Consider the following 25849-nt stretch of genomic DNA (forward strand, 5'->3'; position numbering starts at 1 on the left):
ATCTCCCTTCTGTCATCCCAGAATTAAGGCTCCAGCCTAAAGCCAAGCGTCTGATGGTTCATTACAGCCAATGAAAAACAAAACAGACTTCTTCTAAAGAGGAAATAGCTTTCCATTTCTTTGGCACTTTAGGACATGTGCTAAAATATTTCTCTCTGTTAGGGACAGAGGGAGACTATATGCTAACTTTGAGATGCCTAAAGTTACAGAAAAGAATCTCATGTTGAGAATAGAAATTAGAATACCTGTTCCTGGGGAGATCCAATGGCATAAGGGGATGCAAAATAATTACAGGCAGAAAGAGGGACAGGACAAGAACTTAGTCTCCAGCATGGCCATTTGGTTGTCAAAATGGAGCAAACATTGTAGTGGCATAATTGATAAAATAAGGGGAGTATTTGATTGTTGACTGATAATGCTTTCATACAAAAATTGCTGTATTGTTCATTTTTTGGCTCTCTATTGAGCAAAAATTGAAAGCTGTGATAAAAGGTGCTTAGACATGTCAATGGGTTTTACTGGAGAATTATCAAATGAGTGAAGGAAAAAAATTCACATTACAATTGACTAAGTCAGACTAAAAATTTGTTAGGTCCTTAATATTGTCATCTTGCCTATGGATTGATTTCTATTAAAGCACTTTGATTTCTATCTGAGATGTTTGGACTGTCAAAATCAAGCCATATAGAAGTAGGATATTGCTAGATGATCTGACATTCTGATTGAGTTTTGGGATGCAGTCATCTGTTGGGAAATACGCCATTAAAAAAGCTGTGTGATCGACAAAGTGTGAAAGTAGACAGATTAAATAAAGGAAATAGCATTTGAGACACAGCCGGTGTGGAAAAAGCTTAAAAAGTAGAGGTGGACCAAAAAACAGATTAAGAAGATTCCAGAAAGCAAAGAAAAAATGTATGTTTTCTTTTCTCAAAGGAAAAAACCTATATTTCATCTGATGATTATAAAGTCTTTTTAAAGTAACCCTAACTAGAGTAATAACTTCATGGAGTCAAAAGCTTCTCATTCAGTACCCCTAGGCCCAGAAAAACCTGACATGTCCCCCCCACCACATTTTTTTCCTGCCAATTTTTTAAACTCTGGAAACTAAAAACCAATTTGTCTCTTTTTAGTTAAAGAACCTCTCTTATGGAAGTCTACATTGTGAGACAAACTTCCTAACAGCTTGGTGATCTGAATAATCTGTTACACATAGGAGGAACTGACTCCTTCATGCCTCCTTTGGTATTTCAGCAGTAATGTATTCAAAGAATTCTGTTTGCCCAAGCAAACAGATGTTGCTCAACAAGTAAAGATTACAATTTTATCAAGTAGAAATAACATTTTGAGGTTCATTGTTTTTTGCCATTAGAGAGAGCATGTCATTTTTCTACCCTTTTTTCTTTGCACTGCAAATACAAGTTTTTACAATGTGTATTTTTGATAATCATAACTTTATGAGGATTTTAATGTAATACAGTGAAGTGCCTTGCTGGATTCTGTATGATTTTGCTTTCACTTTTTTATTTTATTTTTTTTAATCTTTTGGGGTTTTTTTTTTTTTTTGTTTTTTTTTTTTTGTTTTGTTGTTGTTTTTAGTGAACTAGAAGCAATTTCTGTAGAACTGTTATTTTTTATGTTAATTCCTGTAATTGCTATTTGTATCACGTTATATATACAAAACATACTAACTCTACAATGTAAAAATGTGGGCAGGTGGGTATTTTAAAGGTCCAATTTTATTGTAGATTAAAAAAAAGCCATTTAACAAAATCTCACACAGAAAATCTCCGATTTTATCATGGACGACTAACATAGCCAATATTAAGCATTAAAATCCAACATCACTTCCTTTCCTTTCTCCCAGACTAGATTTAGAATTCTGCTCCCAAGAACAACCCCCAAAAAACCCAACCCTGCTCAAGGAGGGGAGAAACATTAAGCATTTTACCTATAATTATGAAATCTTCTGAATTAGAAATATAGATACCTGAGACAAAGTGCACACTTGTGTCTATCTGATTCAAACCATAGTTCTGATCATAAGAGGTCTTCTTCCAGTTATGCAGGACAGATTGTATGTCCAGATCAGGTTTTCAAAGACTGTCATGAAATGGTTTCAATCAGAGTCTCAGATTTTCACAAACTAGTGAAGCCCTCAGAGTTCCCTTACTCACACATCGCTGCACTGTGTGTGCTGCACTGCACTCTAAATGTATTATGAGATGGCTTTTTTAGCAAACCAGATGTGAAAACTACCCACAAGTTGATCCATTCCTTCTGTTGGAACCATGTTTATAGTTTTAATTTAAACAGCTCATTTTCCTTTGCACATGTCGCAAGAATTAAATGGAAATGAGACAACTGTGTTCCAGGTATTCAGGTATTCTTTCTTTTATAGCTAAATATCAATCATTCCATATAAGTGCTCTGATTTTCACAAGTATCGAGTTTTATGGGCTACTAAATTTCGTTTTTCTGAGTGTAACACTTGATTTCTCTAATATTTAAAACTCAAAAAATTGTGTCTAATTTCTCTATAGGCATTCTTATTGCAAATGGTAAATGCCTACCTGGGAATGAAGAAATTCCAGATTTATTCACCATAAGCTTCTTGTGCAGTAAATCCAAACTGCTCAACTGAATCAACAGCAGGCTAGAAAGAGAGCACCAACCAAGGTAGATTTCCACATGAGAGATGTGCAGGAGGCACTGTACTTTTTATCTTGTATATAGGGTGCTGATTGTCTTTTACAAAATTATGAACAGATAATATTTCCACTGATATTTTTTCTCCTGAATCTTGCTGGTCTGCCGCAGGATTTTTTTTTAAATGGTACCATGTATGTAACCTTCAGCATTACATAATTAGGAAAATAAAGTAGCACTTAACTTTCTCTCTTTTATTAACTACAGATGTTTCTGCTTGACTTTTATTAAAACAAGGAAGAGGTAGTTGTCTTTACCTTTTTTGCCACCTCTTTGAGGTAACAATTCAAGGAAGTTGCAAAAATTAGAATTATGTTATGACATTCATTATGTATTCTTACTTCAAAGAAGAAAAAAATGGCATGAAGTAACATATCCTATTAATCACAGAGATTTGAATCCATCTAATCTTTTTCTATAATTTTGGCTAGACATCTATTATAATGTCAAATACTATTAGTGAAGCTTTAGCTACTCAATACGTGCAGCACAAGTTCTGGCATGAGAATTGACACAACAGAGCTATAAGATAATAAAAGGGCAGCAGGGCCTGTGGCCTCTGCTCTCCAATTCTGTAATGTGAAGAAAAAGCGAATTCACTAGGAGCTGTCAACTCTAAAACATCTCAGTTCAACGTGATTTCACCAAAGATCAAATGGAAAAGGCTAATCTTGTTTTCTAGACACTTAAATCCCATTTTCCCAGGCAGATTTACCCCAGGTTCATCCAAATGTGTCTTAAGCAGAATATCTTATTCTGAAGTGTCTTTTTTTTTCCTAATACAACAGGCACAATAGCACTGAATACATCAGTGTCACAGTTATTGTTTCCAAAGATCAGGCAGAAGGCCACAAGACATCTATGGAAAGTAGAAAGCATGTCACTAACATTCTTACAGTACATTAGTATTTTATTAAAATATTTATTTATACTTTCATATCAGAAATTTTCAGCATGATATCTTTCAGCATGATTGTAATCATCCCGTATTGGTAGAAAACAACACAATCCTTTAGTAGTTTTTCCTAGGGCCTTTAAGTTCTTTTTGCTTTTGTTTAAATAATAGATTGAAAGGAATGCAATTTACTAATACTTGGTGTTTTGTACATGAAAGATATCCTGCTGCTCAGTTAAATGCATGCTACCATAATAGTTAAAATGAGATGAATAAACCATGTAGCCAAAATGTTGCTTAAGATTGGTTACCTACAGAAAAACTGTAAGGATCCTGCAAATATGGGATTTTAAAAATATTTTCCCCTTTTGGCATCCTTTTGTCCTACTCTAAAGATTTTCCATCTTCATTTCCATTATTTTTTCCCATTTCTCTTTAGTAGGATTTTATTTTTGATACAAACCCCAAAGTTTTAAAATGAAGTAACACCTATGTTGTATTGAATTAGCAGAAAAATTTATCAAGTATTTACCTGCAAATCTGGTTTATAAGTGTTTATAAGTTACACTTTGGATATAATTTAGAGCCTTGTGCTCACTTTTTGCCTGGGGGATGGGGATGAGGGCGAAGACAATACTCTGATAGTAATTAAATCCAAAATTTACTAAAAATCAATAAAAAAATTTTCACAATCCTCAGTGAGAAAGCTTCATGCCTAGTGTTTTGCTCTTTAGGCAGAACATGATGAAGAAATCTGGAAATATTTTGGGTTTACAAATGCATTGATCTTGGCAAAACTGATGGCAACATAGCACTGGTGTTCTGTGTTGCAAAACCAATCACTAATTCTGCATCATGTTCAGTCCTGTATTGAAAGCAAGGGAAGTGTTCCTTTTCCAGCTTGGCATACTCAGCAACATATCTTTCTATTTCTTCATTCTATAGGAATGAAAATGTATTTTAAGGACAAGATGAGGCTTACACTAAGCTGATTCTGTCATTACAAAAGTGCTTCATTTTCCTTTTAAAAATGAGTGCTTATTTTGAATAAAAGTAAACAAGCCAAGAATCTTGACATTTTGTACTATTTTAACAAACAGCTCCCACAAGAATACTTCTTTTTAAACTGTGGAATCTTACAGGTGTGTATGTTCAGAAGTGGAGGGTGAGGTTTAAGTGTTTCTTTTCCCTTTGTTAAAAAAGGACTTGTTTTCTAATCACAACTGATGGAGCAGGGAAAACCTCCTATACCACTCCACCTCTGGAAATATTTATACATATTCTGAAAGCAAAACAAGAAAACTACCAAAATATTCCTCCTCCCTGAATAAAACATGTAAAATAATGTTTTGCAACTTTGAAGAAGAGGAATAGTAAAAACAAATGCTGTACAATATGGGAAATTTGCTAAAAAAAAAAGGATTTTTCTCTTCAGCTACCAAGCATCAGAATTTTTTTTTGTGGTAAAAGAAATGTAATAATTCTTTCTTGAACTTTGTGTGAATAAAAATTTGTAAAGGTGATTTAGCAGGGTTTGCAAAGCCATAAAAGTCCATCAGAAGCAGGGAGTTCTTGCCAGACTCTGTAAAACTCCAACAATACAGTTAAAGATGACTACTGGGAACACACAGCAAACCACCATGGAGCATGAGCCAGAAACCAAAATCACATATTACCAAGTTTCTTTTCCTTAGTATCACATAAAGTATAATAAGTACAAATTGAGAAAGATGGGAGTCTGTTATTTTCTGGGGTAATGGACAGTGTAATACCTCAGCCCATAAACTGAAGGTACCAGAGGTTATAAGATTGAACATTTAGTTTTAAGGTTGCATATTAAGTAATTTTAATGGTGCTGCTTTGACTGGACAGAGAAAAATTGTGAAATGTATAATTTAGTGTTGCAAAGAAAATGTAATCCTAGCCAAGAACTTTTATGTGTGACTCTCAAATTGAATTCTTTGAAAGGAATTTGCATTTGGGACAAAAATCCCAAACTTTCAGGCTGCAAAAAATAGGGAAAATGCCAAAAATACCAACAAACAAAAGCATTCATCAGAATAAAAAGACCTAATAAACTAGTAAATAAATAAAGAGTGATTTCAGTTAAGACAAAAACAATATATAAAGAAAAGCCCAAGCAGTTAACAGATTAAAATATCTTTACTTTCTTCATTAAAAAAAATATAGCAGCTATTTTACCTCCACAGTAATTTAGCTTTAAAAACTGTAGAATAAATAATCAATAGAAGAAACTAGAATAATAACAGTACTAGATTAGGCAACATGTATCAAACTAGATTAATTATTTTGCTGGTATGCAACAGACAGTACTAGAATTTTGGTTTTTATTTCCTACTTAAAAAAATTGAATATGAATATATTGTTGTACAATCAGAATAACTATGAAAACTATGTAAAAACTCAATAAAGGAAATCACTAAGGACATGAAACAATTTAAACACATATTTTTTAGAAGATGCAAAATTCTCTCTGATGCAATGCATTAGTCATTTTAAAAGTGATCAAATCAACTTATAACTGTCTTTGCAGATGATATTACTATTTAGGTTAAGTGAGAAATAATAACTTCTTTGAACCAAAAGTGACTGAGAAGCAATAAACATGAAAATCATAAGGCCTTTTTCACACAGCTGTATCCTCACAGAAATGGTTCTTTTTCAGGGAAGAAAGACTTTTTTTCTAGAGGTAAACTCTTACAAATAATATACAAAAGGCTTTCCTACATTCTGTTTTCTTCTTAGGTATTAATATTTCTGGAATAGATGCAGCTTGTACGTTGAGTGGAAGTACTGGGGCAAAAGGGTCTCTCTGGCCTATCTTGACCCTTACAGTGACCAACAGCAGGAAGCTGAGGAAAATGAAAGCAAGAACATAGCTATGCTTTCTCAGAATATTATCTAAACCTCAGCAAGATGCAGCTTAAAAACTTCTTAAGGAGAAACATTATCTATTTTTCTATGAAACAGTTCTTATTTTTCTTCCAGGAATCTGAACTGTCATACTTTGAGATCATGTAGATTTTCACTATCCATCACACCATGTGGCAGCTCAATAAGTTGTATGAAGAAACATCTTCCTTGGTTTGCTCTGAATACTACTAGTTTTATTTTATGCCCCTCATTCTTATGACAGAAATAAATCCTATCCACCTTTCCTCTATACTTGATTTTGCAAGCTTCTGTCTCTAAATTCTTTAGTTTTCTTTCTTTGTGAAGGATCCTAGCCAGTATGCTTTTTACTCATGAAGATGATGGTTTTATACATTTTGTCATCCTTCTCTAAACTGAAATGAGTAAAAAACAATTGTATACAGTTCTCATATATTTGTTGCAGATAAAAGTAATCACAGTCGTATTTTCTATTTAATTTCTTTGTTACATTCCTAATAATTTTTTAACATTGGTTTCTTCCTTTATTACTAATCATTAAGTCAAGAAATATTCCCTATATAGTTACAAAAATTTGCTCCTGAAGTGGAATCTAAATAAACGTTTGCTTTCATATTGCAAGTCATACAGCTTTTTGTGCCAAGCCTATGACTCAACTTTAAGGTTACAGATGCTTTACTAAATACCTAAAGTAGAAATCAAGCAATGTTTGAAAAAATAGTGCTCAGTTTGCTAATATCACACAACCTGCCCTTGGTAAGCAGTAGTGTTACTGTTTCCAGGACAGCGTACTGATGCTGCAATCACTTGTTCTTCCTAAACTTTAACCTGACTCATACAGACCATCCAGAATCTTCTTCTGAAATAAAGACACACTAATGCTTTAGGCCTTCATTCTGTGGACAGAAGTGGCTCAGCAACACACTGTAGCGCCTGAAAGGGACTGCCAGTGCTATTGCAGCTAGAGTAAGAGCAGGCACCCTGATACTGTCACTCCACATGCACCCCATGGCATTTTCCTGGGTAATGGAGAGTAATTTATGTTCGTGCCTGGCTGTGTGCGCCAAGGCTTGCAGCAGCGGAGTGGTCTCCTGCAGGAGCTGCTGATGCTGCATCAGTCAGTGTATCAGAGGCCGTTTTGCCCAATGACAACTGACAGTCACATCTGTCACAGTCATTCAACTGATGGTCATTTCTGGAAAATTACATTCATTGGAAAAGATGTGCATACAGGAGATAAAATATTCAGTTGGGTTGTGGTCAAGATGTTTCCTGCTGCCAGCTCTCAAAAGATTTACAGTTTTCAGTTTGAGTTTGCTATTGTACAAACTCATATTTTTAAGTGATCTTCACTTTGAATTTCAGGTTAGTTAAAGACTAGAAAATCTAAACAAACCAGATAAAATGGAGTGTTGTTGCAATCCTTACGTTGCCTTTACTTCAGATATTTGGCTCCAGAAAGCTTAAAACAAATGACAAAGCAATGGTAGAAATTACAGCATTTAATGTAGCAAAGATATAAGACAACTAACAAACTAAAGCAAGTACTAATAAAAAGAAGAAATTGATTTGTAATCAGTGAGAGCAGCACTCATTGAAACAAACCATTACTAAAAGTCCTCCAGTTAGATATAGATATTTTTGAAGACTAGATATTTTGAACGAATGTTCTAGGTTACAAAACTCAAGATAAATTCTTACACATAGTGTTATGCTGGACTGATCAGCTTTAAATCTGGAAAATCAAAATAACTATTTTATTTCTTTCCCTCTTCCAAATCCCTGTAAAGTTTCCAAGTAAAATAGAGTATTTACATATCAGTGCTATGTGCATTTTTAAGGAGATTACCTTGTTCTCCTAGCCCACAAAATACAAAATGTGTGGCAAGGATCTGAAAGGCCTATTAGCCTTTTCTCAGAAGATATAAGTATGAACATGTCGTATTTATTTGTACTTCTTGGCATCAAAAATACTTGGAAAGAGAGGCTATAAACCAGAAAATATGTGTTACTCTTGAAGCTCACAGCACCAGAATTTGTAAGTAATATGGTGTCCGAAATATCAGTACAATTTTAACTGTGTTCATTGTACAAGTCCTGTGCATTTCAAGTAAGAGCTCTTGAAATACAAATTATCAAACTACCACTTGTGGTTTCCTGTACTTCCACTCCCTTGCTTCTCCTTTTCAGTTGCCCAGCATGGAACATCCATAGGAGTGCAGTTCAAGTGACATAAATGGATCCATATGCACTGGTGAACTCACAAGTTAATTTCTCCAAGTGAATAGTAACCAAAAAAGCAGATCATAAGCCTCATTTTTGCATTTTTTTTTTTACTTCTTGGTTTGTATTTGAAGTGCCTCTGAGGTACTACCTAACAAGAAGAGTTCTGAAATGAATACTAAAACTGTGAACTTTATAGAAGTGAAATATAATTAGGAAGAGGAGTCAAGAGGCTCTACTAGCTTTTTGGAATACTCTGACATAAGTTGCCAATACATGTCAACATATGTTGAACCATATATTATGCCACATTGACCACTATGTAAAATGTTTTATGATACAAATTATATCTGTGGACATGGCTGAAATTCATGAAGTTTTTTTCCACTCATTTGTTCTAATATAACCATTTAAGAGTAACTAACAGCTGCTATAGAATGAAAATGCTCAAGCAGTGTGGTCTTCCAAAAATTCATGTCAGAACCAATTCCCATATTACTGTGTATTGCATTCTGCTTGCACATTTTAAGTGTTGTTCCAGAGGAATGCCTGAGTTACAGAGACATAATTGCTGGTGAAACGTGGTGCTCAAGGGGTGAATGGGGTGCAGAGAAACAGGAGGTGTTCACTTCTACTAAAAATAAGGAAACATTACAAAATTATATTCAGTATAACATCTACTTAGAGGTTTATCTGTGCTACAGCAGGGTAGGAAATTATGGTACTCTTTTGTAATGGGTGAAGCACAGCTTTGATATAAAAGAAATGCAGAAATCATAAGAGGAAAGCAACTGTCATGGTTGAGTCTGTGTGAAAAGAATGCTTTTGTTTGATAAACATTACAAGAGCTGGACAGTGCATGGTCTGCAGCCAACAGAGTAGAAGAGAGGACTGACTACAAGAGTGGACAACACTGAGACTCTGAAGTTGCCTGCCACAACTCTGCAGGCAGTAATACATGCTGGAACACATCACACACATCAGCTAGAGGGACTTCACAGACTTCTCAAGACACCTTGAGAACTTAGTGTAAGAGGGAAGTCCTAAAATTCACCTTGAAAGTCTTCTTTCTGCAAGTGCCAAAAAACTCCAAATCAAAAAATCCCAACCAAATAGGAATTAGTTTACACCGAGTGCCTGACCATTTTTTTTTCAAGTTCTAATGGAAAAGAAAATGTAAAATGAAGGCTCCATTATGCTAAGATTGATAATTTGTCATTTGGATACAAAGCAGAACAGCTAGAAACAAATCACAACTTCAGTGCAAGAGGCAGTAAGTGCAATACAAGTAAGCATAATGACAAAACTACAATTGGTGAAGCACAGACTCTCCCACACACCCCTCTCATTTTCTGGTTTCTAATGCTAGGAATCTCAGATAAGAACCGAAAATGGGAAGAAACATTTTTCAAATCATTATAGTGAGTCTATTTACTCTATGTGAATAATCAATGAATATTTTTTAAAGTGATGGTAACAACATTAAGGAGAAAGCATTCAGGGAAAAGCAACAAAGTACCACGCTGTTAGGCCATGAGTTAATGAACTTCATTTTGCTATCTGTAGCCTCCAAAAGACAAAGAAAAGACATTGTAGGGGTCAAACCCAAGGATTTGAATGATTTATTGCCTAAGCATCAATGATATATAGGCTAAAGGAGTTATCAGGGCATTCAAATTAAGTTATATATGCTAGAATCATGTACAGTAAATCATTAGGATTTCTACAAACCTAGATAATTTTCTAATACAAACAGAACCAGGTCCAACACACAATCTTTCCAGGAGACTGCAGCTTAAACACTGAGCCAGAAACTGGTTACCTAGGGACCAGTAAGGATGGCCTGTTTATATTATGGATGAACAGAGGACATTTGCAAGCAACACCCACTCACTCATTCTCATATATCACATACACAGTACATTGAAAGGGCTAAATGTTCAGCAAACTCAGTATAATGAGCCAAAGTTAGTAGTGGAGTGGTAGTACTGCTCCCTAGAGACGTGGAGTGTTTATTTGCTATGTGGGCTTGGGAACTTAGGTCATATTCCTAGTCTTAAAATGACAAATAGCATTACAATTATGAGTATCTTCCAAAGTGAAAGCAGCCCATGTGGTCTGCTGACTACTTGAGTTTCTTTAAAAATAAATGGTAATTTAAAGTCAGCACTGACCTGTAAGTCCCCATCCCTTCAAAGAAAATTAATAGTTGCCTATAATCTATGAGGGACTGAGATCCATGCACAAAAGAGATAAAACATTGTCAGCTATAAAAATTAAAGTTAAGCTGTGACAATCAGTAAAGGCAGAAATGCCATGTCTGTCTCAGAGTTACAATAAACCTGCTTATCCTAAGTAAGTTACGTTTTCCATGTAAGACTACACTAGTATCCACTGCCAAAATGTGGTATGCTATGCAAAAAAGATGGAGTTAGAAAAGCACATTATCTTCCTATTTTCAGCAGTTTTCTTAAAAATAGCATCAAAACAAATGAAATAGCAATGTGAATAATTTATAAACTGCATACAGAACTGTATCTTAATTTGTCTGTCCATCCAGTTTTCTGTTGTCAGCCTACCTTTAACCAGCTCAGACATAAAAAAAGCTTCAAGGGGACAGAGACCTTTTAAAATGCCATGAAAAAATACATTCAACCCCACCATTTGAATTAGTTGTTTAACTTCATAAACATCTGTCCAATCACAGGGCTTTACACAAAAAGATAATTAGAATAATGAAATTAATTGGAATATTTTTTCTAATGTTTGCTTGAGGTAAGCAGAGCAAAAATGAAACGAACCATTAATAACTAATTTATAACAAGATGCAATCAAGAATTCAACATATTTGCTTTACATATTCTACTGTTAATTGTTTACAGTCCCATTTAATAATGATGCTTTTCCTCTCCACTCTTTCCCCAAACATTGAGAAGAAAATTTAAAAGCTTAAATAGTCAAAACATGTTTTTCTCTAGCCACTATTTCCATAAGAAAAAGTTGTGAAAAAAAAAGGGAAGCTTGGGAAAATTTGAGAAGGCAGTAGCTCAGAGATTAAACCTACATAAAAACCTAAGCCAAATTGAGTAATTTAATTGGCTTATACCTTAAATCAGCTGAAATAAGCATGTAACTGGAGCAATACAGACACTTTATCCCAGCAAAATATCCATTTAACACCAAGTCTGGGTGACTTAATCTAGAATTGCTACAAGCTGTCATGTGTAAACACTTATCCTGATTGCACTCCACCATCACCTCCTACTGCACATCCTGATGTTTCACCTGGACACAGCTGGAGAGACCAGCACAGCTGTGTAGGAGCTCTTTGCTGGGGTAATGTCAGGGAAAACTTCTCTGCTCAGCATTGAAAGCAAATGTGTATCCTGAACAATTGTTGAATAAAGAGCCTCACTCTTGCTATTAACCCACAATTTGCCACTCTACAGATTAATCAGATTTTCCTTTTAAAATCCTATTTTGTTACCAGCGTCCACTCATTAGTGAAAAGATCTACAAATTGGAGACCTATGGATATTTGTTTGACCATTTCAGAACTATTTTGCCCCAAAATGTATTTAGGCTATTTCTAATAGGTCTCTTAGTGGCATAACTGTACTCTAGCAAAAAAAGGAATGGTTTGAAAACACTCAGCCCAAGGAAGAGCTTTCATTGTCAAGAACCTTCAGAGATCATCACACCATGGTTAGCTAATTTTAAATAAAAAGAGTTAAAATGTTGCTGAGATCACACTCAAGACTGGGAAGGAGGCTGCACTAAAATCCCTGGTTTTGCCAAATTTTTATCATATTTTTGGATTAACTTCTGTTGCTTGCCTGATCCAGCAGCTGCAGGCATAAATTCCAGACCGTTTGGAAAAATCTTTTCTTCATCTGAGTGATACCTGAAATTGATCAAACTAAGTTATTTTTGTAGGAAACATGTTATTTATGCATAATATATTATTGTTAACTGAGATTTTATGGAAGATGAAAAAACCAACAAGGCTAACTACCATACCAAAGCTGCACAGGTAATTAAAACCATGGAGAAAAATACTGTCTTTGAAATCTCAATTTAAGCTACTGTTTTCACAGTAACGTAAGGCAACAAATATTTAGGGAAGTGTATCATTCACTCCCAAAAGCTCAAACGTGACAGTGAATGCATTTTTTATTCACCCTCTGGGAGGCCAAGCAGATCCTGCAAGGTACTATTTTTAAAGGAATTTTTGAAACAAACACTGTTGAGAGAAAAGTCGCGTAAAGCTGCAGGGGCACGGCACAGCACAGGCACATTCAAAAGGTTTTGAAGTGGCCAAACTTTACGTACACGGAAAGGCTAAACATTTCTTGTTTCTGGGTCACAGGCCATCAGGACCTTTGACCTTCGAGCTATAGATCTCTTACGCAGGCAAATTACTTACACTGCAATACTTCATAAACAACAGGAGCCCTGCGTGTCCCACCAGGCATTACAAATAAGGTGAGGTTACACTTGCTATAGGTTTGATTTGGATGGAAATGAGCCTCCCTGGGAAGTCTGCTTAAGCCTTTTAAATAACGCCTGATCAATGGCATGCCAACTTAGTTTTGGAATTGTAGATAATAATGCTGCTTTGCTATTTCAGGGACTTAGCTGGTATGAGTCGGCATAAATATTACATTCATGTAATACATGTAATGTGTGCATAAATAAATACTTAAAACATGATGTGGAAAGAGGAGAAAAATGTTAATTAGACTGGCAGTTTGTTTAGGTATGCCCAATTCTTTTTGCCACTGAGCCCCATACCTTCTCTTAGTTTATGTATTTAGAGCCTAAAACAACAACAACAAAATGTTTTAAGAGGCAACTAGAAGCCCACACTTCCACCAGAAGGAAGGTACAGAAGCTCTCATTATTTCACTTTTCTCCAACTAATAACATGGATATATATCCCTGTTATGTTTCCATAGATGTTAGAGTGAGAAATGGGATGGTTCCTGTTGGAATGATGACTTTCACCCTTTAAGTTGCATTATCTCTTATTAATTTCTCCTTCAATTCAGTTTCTTTAAGAAACACCTTAAAGGAAAGAGACATTTCAACATCCAGTACTCTGTATTGAGAGGGATACAGAGAACGAAGTCACAGGACCACTGCCCACGATTCAGTGGCGCTTTGCTCAAAATAGAAAGAGTGACCTAGGGTAAAAATTTTCCTTTTCTTTTTTTTTTCCCCCCTGCTGTTTTAATGTTTGGTATGTGATTCAGGCTGTTAGAAGACTGGCAGTAAACAAACATTTAGGTGTGCTCTTGCCATATTAAGCATGTCAATATACATAGAGTTGTGGTCACGTACCTGAGATGCAAAAGTCACAAGATTTGTCTGTTCCCTCAGGAGACTAGTAAATAACCAAATTCAGACTGTATCTTTAACTGTTTTTCTAGAGCTGAAAGAGCTCCTGAAACAGCAGCTAAAGGTTTATTGGATCAAAAACAGGGAACAGAATTTAAAAATATATTTTAAATCTACTGAATGGAAAACTTATTTAGGAGGTGGGAAACACATAATTTCCTTATTCTCAAGGTTTAGGCAACAGAAACCATGTCTTTTCCTTAATACAAAATTAGACACTTTAGAATCACCACTAATTATCAATGCTACAATCTCAAACAAGAAAAACACCTTTCTAATGACCATTTTTCCACTCTGAGAAGAAAAAAAGAACACTTTTCACAGGAAGATCTCATTTCATTTAATTTTTTTCTCTTCACTTACTCCATTTGTTTTCCTTCAGTTACAGATTGTCAGCTGAGGTATTGTTTCTTTCATTTACCCATCCAACTCCTCACTTTAAAAAAAGCAACCCACTACCTACAACTAATTGGGGCACTCAAGTTGCATTAGAAAACATCTGCTATGTCTGTTGAATTTTTTTAAAAGAAAAGTGTATCAAAGTAGTATGATTGCCTGCCTTTTGATTCAGTCACCAAATCCCAAAGGATTATCATAACTTTTCACTGTTCCAGAAATTACCCTGGATCTTATTCTATCTCCCTCCTAATTCCAGAAATATATTCACCAATTAAAATCCATCAAAAGGCAACTAAAAAAAATTCCTTTCACAGTCTCTCTATGGCACCTATTTAAAACTGGGTTCCACTTTTAAAATCCTATTTCTGTAAGAACAACCTCCATCAGTAAATTACGTAGGGTTAGACATAAGAAAACAGGAAGACTCATCCACTGAGGTGAAGCAGTTTCAGTAATGGCTGTCTGGCTAAGAAGCTGGGCAAGGTAATAAGCTTGAGTGATTTTGGTGGTTAGGAAGAGAAAACATAGGGCAGACAGTAAAACAGAGCACTCGTCATAGCAACAACAGAGCTGTACTGATTTTGCTTGCAACTTGTAGTATATAAATAACAACATTTTTACTCCTGTTGATCTATTTAATATCACTGAAACCTTATGTCTTCAGAAATACTGAATTATATTTCTTTTTAAGATAAACATATTTCTTGTTTGTGATCTCAATGCTATTTTTTCCTTGATTTTTCTATTTCATGATGTTCCCTGACTTCCCCACCTAAAGGTTCTATGAAGTCAACAAAGCATGTAAATAAGAAAACAAGTATTCAATAAAGTATTATACATCATAAGATTTACTCCTAGTCAAATAAGAGCTTTAGCAAAGAGGATAATAAAAATCAGGTGCTAAATGCACGGGTTTGTGTGAGGAAGTGGATCATTAACAACCTGTGGATTAATTCCTTGTAAGCTTTTCTAAACTCCTTTCCTACTCATTACAGCAAAAATTTTGGCATAGAAAATATTATCCACATTTGTTTACAACATTAAGTAATATTATTTAATGACTAAGTCATCTGATTTAGAACAGTCTAATATAGATTAAGTACAATTTGATATTCTTCCAGGGACCAAATCATGTTCCTTTTGCAAAAAAGAAAATACTGCCCAAACTGGTTTTTTGTCCCCAGAGTTTAGTCCATGTTTTCTGGCCATATTTTAATTTAAAATTAGCACAAATGTCAGCCATTTCTGGCACCATAATGTCTCTCATGGAGAGTTTTGACTTGTTGCCTTTTAATCTCACTCTTTTGCTAGAGTACTGAAATATTAAACTATTACAATAAAAGAGATTCTTCATTACAATTCCTCTACTTCTATAGAGAAATGAGAATGCCAGTACTGAAACCCATTTAAATGGAAATACCTATTAAAATTCTTTACTTCACTTCTACTTACTTGCTACAGCTTCTATGCTACATAGCACTGTAATATAAAAAGAAGTGAATTTTAGCTAAATACAGGGAGAAAAGGCCCTGCTAAATTAGGCTGGTTTTCAGGAAACATAAATACACCAATGTGACTACCATGCTTGAGCTCAAACAACAACAAGATTTTATACAAAGAAGTAATCATTTAACCTAGCCTTAGGTGGATATTAATCTATCTTTACATGGGTATAGACTACCAGAAACAAACAAAAACATGACAAAATCTTTGTTGAATTATTCAAGAAACTAACCAGTGGAGATGATGCCAAAATGAAAAGCTCAGGCTTGGAGAAGCATGCTACTTTCTCCTCATCTGGGCAGCTGTGCTTCATCAGCACACAGCAATCAGAAGCAAGTGTCAACACCTGAATCCTCCTTTCCCTGCTGCTCAGGAGAGCTGTGATTGACTAGAACAGCAGAGCAGATTAAAGACAGCTGGTTCTTAATTCCTTCCAGGATGGAATGAAAGTAACGACTTTGCATTGAAACAAGTTTGAATAATACAGATCATCAAAGCTGCTATTTTCTTTTTATTAACATGAAGCAACATGAGGACTTCTTGTATAGTTTTATGATGCTGGGGAATTTCCTAACAGAAAAATTTATGCCAAAGTAATGAGGAGAAAGAGGATTAAGATATTGCCCTTTAAAAATGGCTTTGATTGTTTTATGCCTTTTATTAATTTTATTATCATAGTAAAGATGATTAATTTATTTTGTTTATTTTAAGCTTATGATGGAGGTTACAGCTCTAATATAGATCTACTAGACAACAGTGAAAAAAAGTAGAATGTTTACATATGTATGAGGGTAGCCATTTTTACTAGAGTCACCCTCTTACAGACTGGTAAGGTTTTGGGAGAAATGAGGCCTCTTTATTTACTGAGGCCACACAGACTCCACTGGGATTAAATACCTCATATTATTGCTTATGTGATTTCCTTGTGTCCTCCATTTCTCACATTATAGAAATGGCTTTGTGCGGCAGACCCCAAATACTTATGAAGTTCTTCACAAGATCCATCTCCCTCAAAACTGGGCAAAGGACACTCCTCCCCTTGCTGAGGTGAGCTATTTCTTTACTGACAATTTCATTTTCAATAGCAGTTTCAAAGATTTGCACTTAGTTAAAATAAAAGGTCCAATTTCCATTATGGGGTAAGGACTCTTCCCATGCTATATTAGAACTTCTCTATAATGCATTTCTTTTCTTTATGAGAGTAACTGTATCCCCCAGGAAGCCATAAGCATTATTCCACTGAATTTTCCTTCAAGGGACATGTAAGCACATACATAACTTTGTCAGTTATCTAGTATTGTTTGCTTCACTAGATATGTTCTAGTAAATTGCAGTCATACCTAGCAACTAGGCTGGATTGGAGTCTAGCTTGTTGCTGAATATGGTTGTCCAACACTGAAACTTGAATATTTCTAGCAAAAAAACTGCAAGCCTTCAGAAGCTTGATTGCCAGCTTTTCTAGGTTAAATAATGTTCTTTGCAATGCTTCTTTATTAGATCACCCTTCCTGTACCACAGGAAAAAATTTGTAAGTGATTAGTACATATTAAAGATAGAAAAAGCCAACTTGGACTTTTAGTTAGATGACTTACAAGAGGGTGACAGAATTGTGTTTCATCAGTTTTGCAATAAAGCCCAGCAAATCTTACATAAACCTTCAGGCAAAGTCTGTGTGAATCTACATGGTTCAAATTGGAGATGGGACCAAGTCATGAAAGGAGCACTCACTGTCCTTGTCCCAGACATGTTAATTAGCTTCTCAGTTTTGGGTAGCTAAAGAGTTTCTGCACAGCTTTCCCTCTTTCTAAGTTAACATCAGACTTGTGACACAGAAAAATTAATAGCTTGATCAATACCTGTTACCTGAGTGGTCTTCTGCAAATCAGCTTTATATGTTTATGTGATACTTCATCAGGATTATTATGGAACATGTATTTATGGTTTTCTTACTTAGGTTTTTCCAAATGCTTTGCTAAGTTTTTTCCTTGGAACAATTGTCCATAATCTAATGGTGATGTTCTACATTTTATTAACTGGAAAAAAACATATGCAGAGTGCAAAACCTTCATTCTTCCATGGAAACACCTTCAACTTTGGTTTCATGCTCTTGGCATACTTCACATGGACTTAAAATTTAAGTTCCTGAACAACTTGAACACAAGATTTTGTGCAATCAATAAGGAAACTGGGAACTTTTCAAAGAGCTTGGCAAGACAAAAAAAACACCTAAATCCATCAGTAAGATCTAAATATTTTGAAGTAATACTTTCTTAGGGTAGTGACCTTATACTGTTATGTGTCTGTTAGTAATGAATATAACAAGTTGGTCTTTTTCTCTTAAAATCTTTTACATACCCAAGATACAAACATTGATACTTTTCTTTATCTGTTTCCTTATCTGACCAGAGTAATTGCAGATTAGTTTCTAATGAGAAGCATTGGTTTGTCTTTATCTGCTGGAGAGTCAGGAGATGATAAAGACATATGTAATCATATTTTTGTGGAGATAGGTCCAAACTTTATTTAAGTAAAAAACACTCTAAATTGTTCTTGCCACTAAAATCATCCATGACCTTGCTTTTTTAAATTACTTATAATAAATATATACCAAGGAATTAAGAGCAAAAGTCTACAAAAAGGTTAAATTCATATTCATGTAGGCATCAATAAAAAATCCATCATTGCTTTTTAATTAATTGGATTCTTTTGCTTGATTGGACTTCAGCATGGATAGCAAGAAGCAATAGTTTCTTCAGTGTCACTCTTTATTTTCGATCACTAAGTGCATGCTTTTTCACTCCCTAATAATCTTCTTGCATAGGGTTAAACACATATTTCAACATGTTCCTGAGATCTTTTGATAAATCACATAATAAAAATTGTCCCTCCTTCATTTGAGAAAGGACTTTGGTGGGACTTCTATTTCTCAGGTCTTTCTTTCTTGAAGTAGTGACTTTGTATTATTATATATATGTTAGCCCTATAGAAGTAATATTAGATTCCAAAAGGGAGAGTATGCTGACAGTTACTTGTACCAATAGCCTTTCTTAATATCTCTGTGCTTTCAGGTTCTACAATGGAGCTGAATATCACTTCTGGTTTGGAAAAGTTTCTTAGTAAGTAAATTGGTATGTGTCTAGGTTTGGGTATCTCTTTATTTTCCTTAATTTCATGGAGTGAATGTTAAATCACCAGCTACTTCCCTCAGTTTGCAAATGATCCTGCTACAAAATTTAAACAAAATACCAACAGCACCACCACCAAAAAACCACCTAAAACCAAAAAATCAGCTCCCCTCAAAAAACCCCAACTCCCCCCAAAAACTAATCAAACAAACAAGCAAAACCAACCAAGCCCCCTCCCCAAAAAATGAAACAACAACCCAACCCAAACAAAAAACAACGCAAATCCACCCCCAAAACAATAAAACCAAAACCCAACCAAATGTTGTGTTATAAAATAACAAGCAAAATCTCACATAAATATTTGCCTATTACTTTTGGGAAACATGAGTTTTACCTAAATTTCAGTTAGAAAAAAGCAAATCTTCCTTGAGATCTCTAGAAAAACTCTCAAATACTCATTATAAAATCTTAGAACTGCAGCTTCAGCTACTGCTGAGCACCTAAAAAATCAATATCTGTACGTGTATTTTCTGTTTAAGTATTTTTACATCTGTTTCTTGTTTGTTGAAGCAGACCTACTGGCAATAGCATCCACCATACAGTATTTTGCCTGCTGTATTGGCACAAGTAGGAAAAGAGTTGTTGAGGACTGACATTTATCTCCTCCCCTTTTCTGAGCATTAGCCCAGGTATCACAGCTTTTTCCAAAACTATTCAGTTTTCCCATTCAAACACTGCTGTGCTCTGCAAAATCCTATATCTGTGCTATTTTTATCCCCGTGAAGCACATTACGTGCTGAAAGCAGCCCAGGGTGACAGTGTGAGGCAAGAGTGCCTGCAGAAAGGTGTTAAATGTGCATAAACACATACTTTGTTTTTCTCATAGCACCTGCCCAAATCCTCTTGCTGACATGTCAAGTGGTGAAAAACATTTGACAGCATAACTCTCCAGTACATCTCTCTTCTTAATTCTAATCAGTCAAAAAAATTTTCGATTGCTTCATGAATGTTTCTGGGCCCATACAACAGAAATATTTTTCATGTTTCTTTAAAGCAACCAGCAACTGTATCTGCTCTTTATGTTCTTCAAGTCAATCTATAATTCAAAGGGTAATAAAATTGTTCAGCCTCTTTCATAGGTCAAAAGCAGCTTTCCTGGGGACACACAGACTCCTTCAGCTTTCTTTAGAGACCCATGAAAAACGTTTCCTGTCTTCTATCTGAGCAGCACATGCAATTCCTAATGAATTCATGAAATGGACAAGGTTTTAATGTAAAAATGGGTACTTCTCACCACTTTTTCTACCCTCCCATCAAAACAGAACTAGCATTTTATAAGGATAGTGTGTAGTAGCTTCATCTAGAAAAAGCTTAAATTCTTCCTCATTTTCTTCATGTTGTGGTACCTGTTTGAAAATGTGATGGCTTTCCTGCTTTATGGGGAGTAATGCACAGGCCAGACTTCTGTACACAACTCTTGGTGCAGCAGGTTTGGAAATATGACTTCAAAGAAAAAACCTGCAAAAATGTGATTGTTTAGGCTGAGGAGGAAAAGATGGTGGGCATGAAAACAGTTCAGATACATAAAAGAGGAAGGGAGTAATATATTCTCTGTATAGGCAGAGAACAAGGAAGGAACAAGGGATTTTCATTTGTAATTAGAAAAATCCAACAGTAGGTCATAATTAAGGACTGAAACAAGTTGGAATGTGAGGATATATGGTGTTTCTGTGTGGGCATGTTCAGGGCCAGACAAGCACCTTCCAGGAATCACATAGGATTAGCTGACCCTGTTTGTGTAGAGTGGTTGAGCCTGGTGAGCTTCTAAGGTCCATTGATTCCATCCTTGCTGCCTTAATCTAACAGTTTTCAGTAAGTGGATAAACACCTTAAGTAATTCAGCTTAGTCTGATACCGTGAAAAATAATTTTTGAATATTCTCCATATTCCCTAAAAGTTTCAGCTTTTTTTGCTTTTATTTTTGCCTTCGGGGGTTTTATGTTGGATTGGTTTCTTTCTGTACCAAATGTTCACATTCTATGTGATTGTATGAAGTAGCTAATCTTTCAGGGAAGAGGGATGATTAGTAAGATAAGCATGGAAGAGTCAGTGAAAACTTCTGCTTAATAATGCCAGCTATCCAACCAAAACTATTCAACAGAGCATTTTATTACTTTATGTACTTTGAGTAAAATAACTCTAATCTCTGCCAATCCTCCTTGGAGGCGGGCTTTGCCTGCTCTTGGAAAGTCTTATCTTTAGATTGACCTAACCATATGACTGAGGGATGACCTGAAATCATTTCTGAAGAAATACCTACAGTAAGGCTGCTTTTCATTCAGTGGAAGAGATTTGCCAAGGGAAATTACTGTTGTTTCAATATGCCAACCTCAATAAATCATTTTCTTATTAGCAGCACGTTAGAGAATATGTATCAATTTCACTCTACCTGACTGACCTGCTGCTTAGCTACAATAAAGGCTCACTCATTCAAATTAAAAACAATGAAATCACAGCATGCAGTCACAGCCCAGGAGGATAATTAGGAATGTGAAGAAACCTTTGTATGAGAAGTTCTCAACATAGAACATGTCTACTAAAGGGAAGATAGGAGAGGGCATGGTATTTGTATTAAAGGGGTTTTCTTCCCATTCTCCATCTGAAATACAATTTTCTCAGGCTATAAAGCTGTAAAATACATATTCAAGCCAATAGCAAAAGGCTAAATGTTCTTATTTCTCAGTCATGTCTTAGAAAGGGAAATAATAAATGCAAATGTAATGTAGTGCAAGGGATGTGAATTTAATGACACTAAAAGAATTAATGTAACTGTAGCTTTCAATCAATAAAAATTTATTTGATAATGCTGAGAAGAAAGAGCTTTTCATTATGCATTCATTAAGAACACTTCTTGTTTAAAAAGAGTGAAAAATCACCCCCAAATCTCCCTTGTTCTGACTGCCTTGGGCGTTTTTTGAAGTTTCATAATGCTTGCAAAGGTCTTATAATGCTATGTACACCACTAATGAAGCACATTTGTTATAATATTATTTAGAAATGTGAACTCAATGGCTAAATATATATTACAATTCTGTTAAGAATGCTGCCAACATTAATCATAATTCCTTTTACTTTCCCTATGGAAGGAAAAAAAAATATGCTGAGGGCTCACAAGAACCATTCAGGCAAATTCCCATCCTTTTTTTTTCAGGAGAAAATTTATTTTTATTATGAAGATGGATTTTACCTGGAATTTTTGCTTCAAGTATCATAAAACTATTTTCACCCACAAGCTTTACAAAGAATACACATTTTTTTATTTTAATTAGTCAATCTTTGCCTACAAATTTGAATTCAGATGTTTAGGTGGATATTTTTATTTTCTCTGTTGTGAACAATAACTCCATTAATTACAAAGATTTTTTTTAACTTTTTATTGGAATAAGTGAGTACCTTACACCTTAAGTAAACATTTTGGCATGTTGTGACATTACTTAGGGTATCTGAGGGAGAAAGTAATTCATCTGGGACCTAGGACCCTGTAGGAATGCTTGTCTCCTAGACAGTGCTTTGCCTTTCAAAATTAAAAGGCAAAAATCTGCTTTGGGAGTTCTTCTCAATTTCTTCTGCTGACATCCTTCTGATCTGAGAAAATAACTAAGAAAGTTGTGGAACAATAAAATGTCCCACACTAATGTGCTTAGAGTAGATTTTAGAACTGTAAATTACTGATTTAACTTAGGAATTTCCCACATCCATTTTGTCTCCATCAGCTCATTTTCTCCCTTACTCTGTTCACTTCTACCCTCATTAAATGCCTATGCCCCTGCTTGGAGAGTCATGCTGTAAACTAGATCACTGGAAAAGCTCTGATTAGCAACAACAAAGATGAATACTAAAAAGGAGCTTTAATTGAGTACTAAACCCCCCTCCTTTATGTATATTTCTAGTTATTCTTCACTAACTTTGGGAAAAAAAATACCTTACCCAGCCAGGTACATTTTTCTGTAATGAACTGATACTTAAAAAATGGGCAGCCTAGAGAGCTGGAGTGGCAATGGAGCTACTTCTACAAGCCTCTGATCAACCATACAATGAATTCATATAGCATGGAGATTTCTCTGTAAACCGTGGATTATTTTTTAAGGCAGAAACCAGGTAGAAACACGATTCAAAATTTGCTTTTGGATGACTTTTAAAGCTAGAAAAATTGATGTCAGGGAGAACAATAGGAACAAAACATGCTGAGTTACAGTCCTCTTTAGTCTTGTTCTCTGGCTAGTTTTACAGGGATAAAGATCCTGAGAACAGAGTATTGCAATAGACAAGAGAGGACACAGATTTACAACTTTTCTTATTTCAGTGTCCCACAGTTTTCAATACTGTTGCAGATTTATTTTAGGTCTTCTGTGGTACAGTGATGTTTCTTCATGATGGCTTGCCTAACTGCAGAGGTTGACTGCTTTCTGTGGGACTGCATGGCTCAGAAGGTCATGGGTGTTTTGTGCTTGACTAAATCTTAAATTGCTATTGTCAGTGAGGATGAAGGGAATAGCTGCAGCTGGTATGCCTTCCTTGTATGTGTTTTCAGACAGGATCCCTCTATACATTCCATAAATGCTTTCAAAATCGGTTCCCATTAAACAAACCAGCATGTGCTTAGGGATTTCAGTAGCTGGCTAAAAGTAATTTTCTTCCAATCAAGTCAGTTTTTAAGGGTATGTGTTTCCTCTATTATAAACATGCTGTTATGCTTTGAGAGACAAAGCCCCAGTTTCCCTCTCCCTACTGCTCCCCCCTCTTCTTGAGAATACTCCCTTGCTCTGGAATGCAAGACTTTTTATTCATGTCTTCTTTCCTTCCCAAGTTTCCAGAGTTATGCCATATTGGTGGGAACAGTGAAATCAGGCTGGTTATCAGGCTCTTTGAGCTATGGTTAACTTTCACTTAACCATAGCTCAAAGAAGACAAAGATACTGAGTGCAGGATTGTTTCTTGGAACCAGGGAGTGTTCAAAAATAAAGTCTGTCTTTCCTCTTGCTACATTAAGCTCATACTGTAATATTTTTAAAAAGTAATGAGATAATGAGTAGAATGATTAATAAATAATGAAGATAACAAAAGCATTTCTTAATTAATGAATTTATGGTATATAAAAAGTTACATTTTGGTGAATATAAAATTACTGCCATTTTAAAATTAGAAATATTTTTTCCTCAACAAAACAATTTAAATGTTGTAGAATTGCTATTTCTAAAAGCACCCACGTGAAAAAGAAATAAAAAGATAAGAGAATTTAGGAACTGGGATACCTATGAGTTACTGTAGTCATAGTGTTTGAAGAAACACCCAAGAAGATGAATTTTTATTATTTTTTTCCTCATGACCTGGTTTTTATTCTTCACAGACTCCCGATTTGGATGAGAACCATGACACTCCTTGAATACATGTCTAATTTGGACTGTAGTGCATGCCATGATCTGTCCCAGCAGGAAGATGTAAACACAGCCATAGAGAGTAGTTGAAGAGAGGATATGAAGTAACAGTTTATTTATGTTCCAGATCACGGTAACTTAAATACTCCTCTTTTCACATTTAGTAGCTCTAATGATACCTCTTGCTAATATTAGTGTGGTGCACTGCTAACAGCTGGAGGCCAATGCAACACTTGAGAGTTCAAGGACAAACTACACAGTACAGTGCATTTAGGGACCAAGCTTTATTGCCCATTAAATGGCTATTAAGCAGCAACAGAAAAGTGAAGACTTTTCATCTATGTGCATACTGCTTGAGGTTAAATTTCAGTTTTAAAAGGAACTTCTTTTTATTTCAGATAAACTGTACATATAATACTTCTAACTGGAAATCTGGAGCTTGTTCTGTTTGAATATACAGAGTGGGAAAGACGTTCATACCTATTTCAGATTTATCCTCTCAGAATTCAGATATATCAGATCCTCTATTACATTTTTTAAAAGACGAAATTTTAAATTTTTATGTAAATCTTTGAGGTTGATGATTTTAAATTTAGCAGATCAGTTTTATTTTGTTTACAATAAAAGGTCATCTAAGCAAGGATTAGTGACAAAACCTCAGTTACAAAACTTATATTGACAACTACAACTAAAATTCATGCTTCCTCAGGCAGATTTTAGGAAAAAAAAAAAAACATCTTTTCTGTTCCATATTCTCTACAGAATGCCTTCCTGAACTGTTGAAATTGGTCTAGTTATGAAATAATAGTACTTAACTTATTTTTCTACCATTCATTTTCAACTGCTGAAGGATTCTTTTCATCCTGTTCTAAAGCACTTTGCTGCTATTAAGTTTAAGAGCCACTAAATCCTCTGGGGATAAAAGTGGCTATTCAAGTGCAAGGTCATTAGGAAGACCTGAAATTTCCCAGTTAGATGTTATGCCTTCTGTTAGGAAAAAATATCTTTAAAAATGTCTTTTAAGAGACATGAAATCTTAGAGGCAGCAGCCAAAACCCAAAATTGAATGCGTTAATACTGATTTAATGGCACAATGGAATCTCAATTCCAGACAGAAAAGCAACACTGTAAGAGTACAAAAAACATTATTTTTTTTTAATTAAGAATTGATGATTCAATTACTCAAATTCATTAATTCCTCTGAGAACTCTGTAACATTCCCTTCTTACCATATTTGGTTTGATACATTA

This window comes from Ammospiza caudacuta, chromosome 4, assembly GCF_027887145.1.
Source record: "Ammospiza caudacuta isolate bAmmCau1 chromosome 4, bAmmCau1.pri, whole genome shotgun sequence".
Taxonomy (NCBI): domain Eukaryota; kingdom Metazoa; phylum Chordata; class Aves; order Passeriformes; family Passerellidae; genus Ammospiza; species Ammospiza caudacuta.